Source organism: Ranitomeya variabilis, chromosome 4 (genome assembly GCF_051348905.1).
Source record: "Ranitomeya variabilis isolate aRanVar5 chromosome 4, aRanVar5.hap1, whole genome shotgun sequence".
NCBI lineage: Eukaryota > Metazoa > Chordata > Amphibia > Anura > Dendrobatidae > Ranitomeya > Ranitomeya variabilis.
The window spans coordinates 306,000,072-306,012,955 of NC_135235.1; the positions used below are offsets into that span (position 1 = coordinate 306,000,072).

The 12,884-nt window shown below is 45.9% G+C and overlaps 1 long non-coding RNA gene across 1 annotated transcript in view; it reads left to right on the forward strand.

The window, feature by feature from the left end:
- Positions 1 to 1,541: 1,541 nt before the first annotated feature.
- Positions 1,542 to 12,884, forward strand: part of LOC143768888 (uncharacterized) — a 64,486-nt gene continuing 53,143 nt past the window's right edge. The window contains exon 1 of the long non-coding RNA XR_013214099.1: positions 1,542 to 1,631. This is a non-coding gene — a long non-coding RNA (uncharacterized LOC143768888). The remainder of the gene's footprint in view (positions 1,632 to 12,884) is intronic.

A 12,884-nucleotide genomic window follows, 5' to 3' on the forward strand; every position in this document is an offset into this window, starting at 1 on the left:
ACCAAGTGGCCACAGTGGCTACCGAGGGGCTTTGTGCACCAAAATGCCTACCAAGGATTCCTGCATGCCAAAATGGCTACCAAGGGGCCAAAGTGGCTAACAAGGGGCCCCGCACATCAAAGTGGCTACCAAGGGGCCAAAATGGCTACCCAGGGGCAGGGCCCTGCATGCCAGACTTGCTCCTGAGGTTCGTTGGCACCAAAGTGGTTTCTGAGGGGCCCTGGGAACCAGACTGTCTCCTGAGGGGGCCCGCACAACAAAGTGGGTCTTGGACTTCACATACTAAAGTGGCCCCTGAGAGGCCTTGCATGCCAGACTGGCTCCTGAAAGGCCCCGACATCATAGTGGCTGTTGAGGGGCCACACCATGCCAAAGTGGCTTGTGAGGGGCTACACTATGCAGTCACTCTGGCTTTTACCAACCTAAGATGATTCGCACCACAAGAATGTCCACAAAATATTTCCATGAAAATGCGATATGCGCCTTTGTCCATTTTTATTTTTCAGGGGTACAGCTGCAATTAAATGGTTGCTATCATTACTAAGGTCCCCATCACACTGAACGAGCATCCGATCCATAACGTTTCAGCGATACACCGCTGTGACGGCGGCAATTGCTGCGTGTGACGGTAGGCTACAACATCGCAAGGGGCATTCCCGAGCATGGCAGATCCCAGTCCCGGCCGTTTTCATCGCTGGGGTGTTATGCATCATACACTCCCAGTGAAGAAAATTGTTTACTGTGACCGCTGCGCTTGCAACGCTGCGATGTCGGGTTAGGCTACTTTCACACTAGCGTTAACTGCATTCCGTCACAAAGCGTCGTTTTGCCGAAAAAACGCATCCTGCAAAAGTGTTTGCAGGATGCGTTTTTTCACCATTGATTAACATGAAGCGACGCATTGTGACGGATTGCCACACGTCGCACCCATCGTGCGACGGATGCGTCGTGCAGTGGCGGACAGTCGGGAGCAAAAAACGCTACATGTAACGTTTTTTGCTCACGACGGTCCGCTTTTTCCGACCGCGCATGCGCGGCCGGAACTCCGCCCCCACCTCCCCGCACTTCCCTGCACCTCACAATGGGGCAGCGGATGCGCTGGAAAAATGCATCCGCTGCCCCCGTTGTGCGGCGGAGACAACGCTAGCGTCGGGAACGTCGGCCCGACGCACAGCGACGGGCCGAGCCCGACGCTAGTGTGAAAGTAGCCTAAGCGACGTTGCAGCGTCGCAATCGTCAGCGGTATCATTCCGTGTGATGGGACCTTAAGGACTTACTAGTCCACTAATTGTACAATTTTATTGAGTAAATAGGGACCACTGCACTGCTATAAGAAATGTATGTGACAAGGTTCCCTGATTTCTATAAAAAATGTTAGTGGCCTAATTAATGAAAATTGCCTCAGAATAAAACCATTTTGGTTGTCCATAGCAACCAGAGGTCAGCTTTCATATTTGAAACTGCTGAGGTAAAATGAAAGCTGACCTCTGATTGGTTGTCGGGGCAACTACAGCTGTCTGTCAGGCAGTTTCACTGTTTGAGGCCTGTTCTTCCTAATCTGCTAGTCACCTTCTAATTTCTGTGTTCGGTGAACAACATAAAGCAGAATTTCTGAAGGAATTTCCACTGAGGTAAATCTGCCCCATAATCTGCCCCTAAGTGTGTATTCACACGTGTGAGAGGAGCAGTTAACAATTCGCTGCCATTTTTTTCTCACAGCAAATTTTGCCATACAGTATTATGTAAGGGCTGGGAGCCAAAAAATAGGGCATGTCATTGTTTCTTTCCCGCAGCCCTAAAATACAGTATTTCACCTATGTTATTAATTTCCATGGGGGGGAACTATGCCCTGCTTATTCCAGCAGATTTGCTACAGGTTTTGTGGCAATAAGGTCGTTTCACACAGGAGATTCTTTGGCGCGAATATTGCCGGACATTTTAGCTCTACAAATCACAACCTATTATTATCAATGGCCGTATTCACATGGCCACATGACATCACATGGCCACATGTGAATATGCCCATTAATAACAATGGGTCATGATTTTTAGCGAGAAAATTGTCCGTAATTCTCATGCCAAAAAATCGCCCCTGTGAAACGGCCCTAATGCTGTGGATTTGCTGCGTGTCTGCAAAAATTTTGCAGTCTGCAGTAAATTTGGGAAAACATCCATAGGTCTCAGACATACAGCAGAGTTTGATCATTGATTTTTCAATGACGTTTGGAGGTGAAAACCAGGAATGAAACTCAAAGACAAAATTTATACTAGAAAGATTTGCAGCAATTTTGTATTTTGCACCTACTCCTGATGCTTTTCTAGGGCTTTTCATGGCCCCTGCAAAAATGCCCAGCCAGATGTATTTGCAAGTGATTTTCAAGGCTCCCATAGGTTATAATGGGCAATTTCCCAGCACTAACGCGCTTAAACGGGCTTAAGCACATTAGTGATTGTGATACTTGGTCGACTTTTTGCTTGCAACCTTCATTTGACTTTGCAACTTTTGACACTAATCCCATGATTTGACAGGTGTCGCACTGCCCATTGAAATCAACGAGAGAAGGGGGAAAAAAATCACCAGCAGTCGCACAACCCCTGGCATGTTTTTGGCAATTTTTTTTTTTTCCCATTCATTTGAATGAAGTGTTTTTGCAGGCAATTTTGCACTCTCTATAGGAGATAATGGGTGATTTGTCAACGCTAAACGCTGGATAATAGCTCATGTTGCTATAATTTAAGCACTTTAAAAAAAAAAAAAGTACCTTTTAAGGCTAGTTTCACATTTGCGTTTAAAAACGCGTTTTTAACGCAAACGCAGGTGGTGAAAAAATGCATGTAAACGCGTGCAAACGCTGCGTTTTTTAGACGCATGCGTTTTTGCATGCTGTAAAAAAAACGCGTTTACATGCGTTTTTTCCTGCGTTTGCGTTTTTGAAACGCATGCTGAGAAGTGTGTGACAGCTGCCAATCATCAAAATCAACAAGAAAACCCACTATAAATAGAAATAGCTAGGGTTAGGATCCCTAGGGTTAGGGGTAGGGTTTGGATCCCTTTATCACCTTGATGGTGGGGGGTGGCTTATCAGGGTTAGGGGTAGGGATAGGATCCCTAGGGTTAGGGTTAGGATCCCTAGGGTTAGGGTTATGGGTAGGGTTAGGATCCCTAGGATTAGGGGTAGGGTTAGGATCCCTTTATCTCCTTGATGGTGGGGGGTGGCTTATCAGTGTGTATTCTTGTTTTTTTCTATAAAAACGCATGCGTTTTAAATGCAAACAAACGCATGTGCTTAAAGGGCCTCTGTCACCCCCCTCCAGCCGTTATAAACTAAAAGAGCCACCTTGTGCAGCAGTAATGCTGCATTCTAACAAGGTGGCTCTTTTAGTTTTTGGTTCAAGTATTCCCAAAATAAAGCGTTTTGAAACTTATCCAAAATACCTGTCTTTAGCCAGGGAGGTGGGTCCTCACTCCCCATCTTGAACCGCTACTCTGCCGTCACTCAAATCTTCAGGGGCTTTCGGCACCGCCCCTCCGTGCTTTTTTCGCTTCAAAACCGGTGCCTGCGATGTGTTTAAGCTCTGGCCGTCTGACGTCCTAGCCAGGCTTGCAGACTGGGCCTGTGCGGGCAGTGCGGCCACCCTGCTACTGAATCCCCACCCCGCAGTGTGTTATGCATTATGCACAGAGCAGGGCTGGGATTCCTAAGCACGGCACAGGCACAGTCCGGAACCTGGCATCTGAGCTGACGGCCAATGCTCAATGCGCCTGCCCCAGGCAGAAGAGCACAGCGCAGGCGCCGGATTTCAGAGGTAAACATCGCTGAGGGGGCGGCGACAAGCGCCCCAGAAGAGATGACTGACGGCAGTTGGGCGCTTCAAAGAGGGGGGTTCAGACCCGCCTCCCTGGATAAAGACAGGTATGTTGGATAAGTTTCAAAACGCTTTATTTTGGGAATACTTGAACCAAAAACTAAAAGAGCCACCTTGTTAGAATGCAGCATTACTGCTGCACAAGGTGGCTCTTTTAGTTTATAACGGCTGGAGGGGGGTGACAGTGGCCCTTTAAAAACGCATGCGTTTACATAGACAGCAATACGTTTTTTTGCCGCAAAAAAAGCATGCGTTTTTTTGCGGCAAAAAAACGCCTCTAGAAATTACATGTTGAAAAAAACGCCTCTAGAAATTACTACATGTTGCATTTCTGCAAAAAAACGCAAGCATAGAAACGACGCATGCGTCGTCAAACGTGGCAAAACGCATGCAAAAAAACGCATGCGTTTTTAATGTTAAGTATAGAAAAAAAAAAGCATGCGTTTTTTTGCGGTAAAACGCAGCGGCAAAAAACGCAAATGTGAAACCAGCCTAACACATGCTTTTCTGGCACATAGAGTTCTATGTAGCAATGCTCACGTTTTTCAGGCACTATATGTGATTAAAAAAGGTGCGAGTTTAAAAAAGTTCACGTTGGGGGACTTTCGGGAGGCGGAGTCTGACGATGGCCGCGTTTTAACAGAGCTCCTGGACCGAGGGCGTTTTACAAGCGGTTAAACGCCAAACTAACCCACGAAAAGGCCAGGATAAGGACCGGACAAGGGTCAGCAATCGCGGGTCCAGCTCTCCGGTCCCCCCGAAGTCACAAGGCGCAGACAGCGCTGCAGGCAGCGCCGCACATAACCTACGGCCAGAGGCTAGAAGCGGGAGAAGGAGCCGGTGGGGGAAGGGCGAGCCGAGCGCCCCATCAGTAAGCCGAACAGACTCACCGGATTGCTTCAGGAGGAAGGTGAGAGGCATCGCTGAAAGTCCGCAACATCCCCGGCCCACAGGTGACAAAAGCGGTGAAGGAAGAAGACGGCGTGGGAGGAGGCGGTCAGACGCCATCTTGCCGGAAAGCGCACCAGGCCTCACTTCGCAGGCTGCGCCACACCGGAGGCCAGGAGCAGGAGAAGGAGCCGAACTGTAACTGCTGCTGGAGGAAGGTGAGCGGCGTCGGAGAGAGACTGCGGCATCCCTGCCCCCAGGTGGCAGCAGCGGAAACAGAGGGAGAAGGTGTGGGAGCAGGAGGCGGTCCGGCGCTATCTTGCAGGGAAGCGCGGCGGGCATTGGTAAGTCTCTGCCAGGCGGATTGTACAGCCACTCAGACCTAGACCTGCACCGGTTCTGATCACTGCTACATACTGGCTGGAGATTGCTACAACTTTAAGAAGGGCACCATAAATTCTTTTGGCACAGTAACTACGGGAGGTTGATGGGAAGGCCCACCTAGAGTGGAGGATGGCAGCAAAGCTGTAATAATTCATAAGACTCCTCAATTTATCTTCAGATGTAGTTGACACATCTAGCGATATCACTGACAACTACACTTAAACTTCAGGCATCTATCTCATCATGGACAAATTTGTGGGTAAAAATGCCAATCCTGGCAGAAGTTCCACACGTAACCAGGCAGGCACATCTCCTAAATCACAAAACGCTGATGTTAAAACAGAGAACCCACAGTCTATTGCAAATGCTATCATAGAACGGTTAATGCCTGAGATTGACAACCGGTTAGCAGCTTTCCAAACTTCTTTGGACACAATTGTCTCACAAGTCAATACTCAGGGAGCGCGCATAGCAGAAGCTGAACAAAGAATCTCAGATTTAGAGGACTCTGCTAAAGCCCTTAAGGACAAACTGGATGGCAAAGAAAAGGACATCTCAGACCTTCTGGACAAGGTGGATGACCTTGAAAATAGGTCTCGACGCAATAACTTGAGACTCATAGGTCTCCCAGAATCTATCCTCCCCTCGGAGTTGGTCAAAATAACATCAGAATGGCTACCAAAATCTCTTGGGTTCTACCGACGTCTGGTGCAATGGCCATTGAGAGAGCACACAGGTTGGGACCCCCGAGGGGAGGGGAAGGTGACAGATCAAGACCAGTCATCTTTAAAGTCCTGGACTTTCAAGATAAAGTTTGCATTTTGTCAGCATACAGAAAACAACGTTCCCTGTTATATGAGAATCACAAACTACTCTTGTTTCAGGATTATTCAGCCTCCCTGGCTGCTAGACGCAAAGCTTTCAACCCTGCCTGCAAACTCTTGGTGGATAAAAACATTCGCTTTGGCTTGCAGTATCCTTCAATTTTGCACTTTGGTATGGCGGGGAAAAATTTGTCCTTCAGCGACCCAGAAAGGGCTTTGAAATTTCTTTTGGAAGAATCCCGGGCACATACTAACTCTGACAACACCTGAACGAGTAGAGCTGCTCCAACTTGTCATTCTTCAGTGATGTCGTGTTAATGTTGATATTCCTTTGCCCTTAGGCGGCATGTTTATTTTCTATGTAGTGCTCACTCTGTGGTTGAGCACATTTGTTACAGTTATAAAGTTTAAATGGTGTGAGGGTATGGGTGGGGGGGAGAGTCTCTGCATGCGCAAACATAATACTCTGGTCCTGGGAGATCTCACGCTCACTCGCTGGGATGGGTGGGGGTCTCACTCACAGTATTTGTACATAGGTTATATGGTCGTTCGCAAAGGTGTGGGTTGATGGCTGATCAGGTCAGCTCTAAAGATGCTACGATCCGCTCCCTACAATGGTGCTCGTGGAATGTTAATGGGTTAAATACTCCAATTAAGAGGAAAAAGGTTTTAAATTTTTTACAAAAACAAAATTTCCACGTCATTTTCCTACAGGAAACACATTGGATTAAAAATAATCACCCCTCTCTGCTTAGCAGGAAATATACGCTCTGCGCCGAGGCTTCATACTCAAAAAAACAGCGAGGTGTAGCCATAGTAATACACAATGGCCTTAAATATGAGATACTTGATACACTGGAAGACCCACAGGGTAGATTTCTCTTGGTCAATATCGTGATTGAGGGAATGCATTTCAGCCTGGTCAATATCTATGCCCCTAATGCGCCTGAGGCACAGTTTCAAGTTAAATTGTTGGAGAGCTTACCAGGGTGGGATACATCTCGGTTGGTCATAGGTGGGGACTTTAACGAGGTGGCAGACGTTTCCATGGACAGATCTAGATCTAATGTTGCTCATCGACTGGTACAGGGAAATGGCATTCACTGTCAGACCACCTTGACCTAGTCAACATATGGAGAATGCAACATCCCTTGAAAAGGGACTATTCTCACTACTCCCATGTACACGACTCCCACGCTAGGATTGACTGTTGGTTATTGCACTCGTCACTAATACCCCTAATAATACAGACAAATATACAAGATATTCATATATCGGATCATGCCCCAGTAACATTCAATTCTAAACTAACAACCCCAATACATCAAGAGAGGAGGTGGCGTTTCCCTTCATACCTCTATCAATCGGATAATTTTAAAAAGCATCTGCAGATGTCATGGGAGGTCTATAAGAATGACAATCGCACTCATTGTGAAGACGAACACTTGTTTTGGATGGCCTCTAAGGCCATGTTAAGGGGTCAGGTTATCTCCTATGTTAGTCATAAAAGAAAAGATATAATGAAAAGGTTGGTGGATACACAAAAATCACTAACCCAAGCTTACAAAGATTTTAAACTAAACAACATTCCACCGACAAGGGAATAGTTCTTGAGGGCTAAGGAGGAGGCGGATGCTCTGGCACATGAGACGGCCATGCTCAATTTGGACTACCAAAAACATAAATATTTTAAATGGGGCAACAAGCCGGGGAGGGTGCTGGCTTCCCTTACACGTCCATACAGAAAGGCGACGAAAATACATAAAATACAACAACGCAACGGTCACATTCTAACAAACAACGAGGAGATAGCAAATGAATTTAGATCATTCTTTAGCGAGTTGTGTAGATCAGAGTCGGGGGGGGGGGGGGGAAGGCGAGCGAGGAGGTCCTCAGGGATCACCTGGCCCCGACACTCACAGAGGATGAGAGAGAGGCCATCGATTCCCCCATAACACCCTCGGAGATTTTACAGGTCATAAATAAACTTAAACTGTCCAAAGCACCGGGCCTAGATGGTTTCAGCAACGAGCACTATAAAATTCTGGGGGCCTGCCAGGCTTCTCACCTGTGTGAGTCGTATAACAATATAGTTAAATATGGCCACCTTCCTGATCGGTTCAATGAGGCGGTTGTCATTGTTCTTCCAAAGCCAGGCAAAGATCACATGCAGGTTGAGAGCTATAGACCAATATCATTACTTAATTCGGACTTTAAGATCTTTTCAAAAATTCTGGCTGACAGAGTACAAAGAATCATCCCAAATTTAATTTCATCACAGCAAACTGGATTCATACATGGGAAATCCATTACATACAACATCAGAACGGCTCTGGGAGCCATATCCTACAGCAGAGCACAAACACATGAAAACTATCGTGGTTAGCCTAGATGCCAATAAAGCGTTCGATAGGGTGGCGTGGGGTTACCTATATGATCTGCTATCATTTAGAGAATTTGTCTCGTGGTTCTGTGAGGCAGTCAAATCAATTTATAAAAACCCGATATCTAGGATATCTGTAAATAACACTCTATTTAGGCCCTTTGAAATCCAACGGGGGACGCGTCAGGGTTGCCCTTTGTCTCCCCTCTTGTTTAATTTAGCATTAGATCCATTCCTGAGGACGCTGCAGAATGAGGTGACAATTGAAGGGGTGAGAGTGGGAGCTGCATCTATAAAGATCTCAGCCTTTGCTGATGAAGTTCTTTTATTCATTGCCAACCCAACTCAGGCAATCCCGACTATCATGAATATTTTAGAGAAATTTAGCAATTGCTCTGGTTTTAAGGTCAACTATGGTAAATCCGAGGCCCTGGTGGTTTTCAGGTCTGGGAGGTTGGATGATCCCTTGTTTCCATTTCATTGGAGCCAGGAATCTATTAAATATTTGGGGATACGGTTGCCTGCGAACCCATCTATTCTATATAGAGTCAATTATAAACCACTAATCTCCTCCATAATTAGTCTCCTCCATTCGTGGAAACATTTCACACTATCATTCTCCGGTAGATGTCATTTAATTAAAATGATAGTGTTCCCTAAATTGCTATATGCCTTTCAGACGTTGCCCCTTCTCCTGTCTAGAACAGATCTTGGTTTATTGAACTCAAATTTTCGTAAATTTATCTGGGGGGTTGGAGGTAGAACGCGCATAGGCCTTGTAAAATTGCAAGCGACAAGGGCAGAGGGTGGAATCAATTTTCCCGACTTGGGAAGATATAACTTGGCAGCTAATTTTAGATATGCCATTGATTGGATAAGGGGTATCTCTCATTTCGCTAATGTCGGCCTGGAACAACAATTCTACCCACATATCTTGTTGTCGGCTTTGTTACATCTGAATGGGGAGGATCTTCCAACGGAGATACAGGAACACCCGTCATTGTGGCAAACGATACTGACTTGGAGACGCTGTAGAAGGATTTGTAAACTAAGGACTGATCTATCCCCATTTCAACCTTTCCTGGACAACCTGGGATTCTTGAGGGGCACTGCACCATCTTTCTATAAACACCTAGCCTCCCAGGGTTGTAGACAAGTAATAGATCTACTAGATCTTAATTTCTCGGTGTTAGCCTTTGAAACAGTTTTGCTAACAGTAGTTCCATAAGCCTTCCACTTCCGGATGATGCTCCCAACAGTGGAGACAGGTAGGCCCAACTCCTTGGAAAGGGTTTTGTACCCCTTGCCAGCCTTGTGACCCTCCACGGTCTTGTCTCTGATGGCCTTGGAATGCTCCTATTGTCTTTCCCATGTTGACCATGTTTGAGTGCTGTTCACAAGTTTGGGGAGGGTCTTAAATAGTCAGAAAAGGCTGGAAAAAGAGATAATTAATCTAAACATGTGAAGCTCATTGTTCTTTGTGCCTGAACTACTTCTTAATACTTTAGGGGAACCAAACAGAATTCTGGTGGGTTGAGGGTTTGAATAATAAATGACCCTCTGAAAATACTTTTCCCAATTTTAAAAAAAAAAATAAACAAAGAAATAACATTCTTTTTTGCTGCAGTGCATTTCACACTTCCAGGCTGATCTACAGTCCAAATGTCACAATGCCAAGTTAATTCCAAATGTGTAAACCTGCTAAATCTGCAGGGGGTTGAATACTACTTGTAGGCACTATATATATATATATATATATATATATATAATGTCATTGAGACATATATATATATACTGTATTTATATTTAATTCAGCGCGAGATAGCTTAAAAGCCGGTAATTCAATTGCCGGCTTTTGCTATCTCCTTCCCAAACCCGACAGGATATGAGACATGGTTTACATACAGTAAACCATCTCATATCCCTTTTTTTTTGCATATTCCACACTACTAATGTTGGTAGTGTGTATGTGCAAAATTTGGGCCCTCTAGCTATTAAATTAAAGGGTTAAATCGCGGAAAAAATTGGTGTGGGCTCCCGCGCAATTCTCTCCGCCAGAGTGGTAAAGCCAGTGACTGAGGGCAGATATTAATAGCCTAGAGAGGGTCCATGATTATTGCCCCCCCGGCTAAAAACATCTGCCCCCAGCCACCCCAGTAAAGGCACATCTGGAAGATGTGCCTATTCTGGCACTTGGCCACTCTCTTCCCACTCCCGTGTAGCTGTGGGATATGGGGTAATGAAGGGTTAATGTCACCTTGCTATTGTAAGGTGACGTTAAGCCAGGTTAATAATGGAGAGGCGTCAATTATGACACCTATCCATTATTAATCCAATAGTAAGAAATGGTTAATAAAATGCTTTCTATTCATTCCCCGGGGTTTTACAGCCACAAGCACTGCATTAGCAGAGCTCCTGGGTGTAAAATGATTTAACCCCTTCAGATGGATTTACATCGTGGGACGTGACCAGAACGACGGAAGGTATGGGATATTGTTGATTTTTTATTTTTCCTCTTTTACAGAACGAGGGGGTCTTTAGGTGGATTAACCCCTTAATCCCGTATGACGTACTATCCCGTCAAGGTGACCCGGGACTTCATTCCCGGTGACGGGATAGTACGTCATACGCGATCGGCCGCGCTCACGGGGGGAGCGCGGCCGATCGCGGCCGGGTGTCAGCTGACTATCGCAGCTGACATCCGGCACTATGTGCCAGGAGCGGTCACGGACCGCCCCCGGCACATTAACCCCCGGCACACCGCGATCAAACATGATCGCGATGTGCCGGCGGTGCAGGGAAGCATCGCGCAGGGAGAGGGCTCCCTGCGGGCTTCCCTGAGCCCCCCGCAGCAACGCGATGTGATCGCGTTGCTGCGAGGGTCTTACCTCCCTCCCTGCCTGCTCCAGACCCGGATCCAAGATGGCCGCGGATCCGGGTCCTGCAGGGAGGGAGGTGGCTTCACAGAAGCCTGCTCAGAGCAGGCACTGTGAAGCAGCCTGCACTTCTCTCAGATCGGTGATCTGTCAGAGTGCTATGCAAACTGGCAGATCACCGATCTGTATTGTCCCCCCCTGGGGCAAAGTAAAAAAAAAAAATGTCCAAATGTGTAAAAAAAAATAAAAAAAAATATTCGAAAATAATGAAAAAAAAATATATATATTATTCCCATAAATACATTTCTTTATCTAAATAATAAAAAAAAACAATAAAAGTACACATATTTAGTATCGCCGCGTCCGTAACGACCCGACCTATAAAACTGGCCCACTAGTTAACCCCTTCAGTAAACACCGTAAGGAAAAAAAAAAAAAAACGAGGCAAAAAACAACGCTTTATTATCATACCGCTGAACAAAAAGTGGAATAACACACGATCAAAAAGACAGATATAAATAACCATGGTACCGCTGAAAGCGTCATCTTGTCCCGCAAATAACGAGCCGCCATACAGCATGATCAGCAAAAAAATTAAAAAGTTATAGTCCTGAGAATAAAGCGATGCAAAAATAATTATTTTTTCCATAAAATAGTTTTTATCGTATAAAAGCGCCAAAACCTAAAAAAATAATATAAATGAGATATCGCTGTAATCGTACTGACCCGAAGAATAAAACTGCTTGATCAATTTTACCAAACGCGGAACGGTATAAACGCCTCCCCCAAAAGAAATTCATGAATAGCTGGTTTTTCGTCATTCTGCCTCACAAAAATCGGAATAAAAAGCGATCAAAAAATGTGACGTGCCCAAAAATGTTACCAATAAAAACGTCAACTCGTCCCTCAAAAAACAAGACCTCACATGACTCTGTGGACCAAAATATGGAAAATTTATAGCTCTCAAAATGTGGTAACGCAAAAAATATTTTTTGCAATAAAAAGCGTCTTTCAGTGTGTGACGGCTGCCAATCATAAAAATCCGCTAAAAAACTCGCTATAAAAGTAAATCAAACCCCCCTTCATCACCCCCAAAGTTAGGGAAAAATAAAAAAAATGTATTTTTTTCCATTTTCCCATTAGGGCTAGGGTTAGTGCTAGGGTTAGGGCTAGGGTTAGGGCTAGGGTTAGGGCTAGGGTTGGGGCTAGGGTTAAGGCTACAGTTAGGGTTGGGGCTAAAGTTAGGGTTAGGGTTGGGGCTAAAGTTACGGTTAGGGTTTGGATTACATCTACGGTTGGGAATAGGGTTGGGATTAGAGTTAGGGGTGTCAGGGTTAGAGGTGTGGTTAGGGTTACTGTTGGGATTAGGGGTGTGTTTGGATTAGGGTTTCAGTTATAATTGGGGGGTTTCCAATTCATACGGCCAGAGGCTAGAAGCGGGAGAAGGAGCCGGTGGGGGAAGGGCGAGCCGAGCGCCCCATCAGTAAGCCGAACAGACTCACCGGATTGCTTCAGGAGGAAGGTGAGAGGCATCGCTGAAAGTCCGCAACATCCCCGGCCCACAGGTGACAAAAGCGGTGAAGGAAGAAGACGGCGTGGGAGGAGGCGGTCAGACGCCATCTTGCCGGAAAGCGCACCAGGCCTCACTTCGCAGGCTGCGCC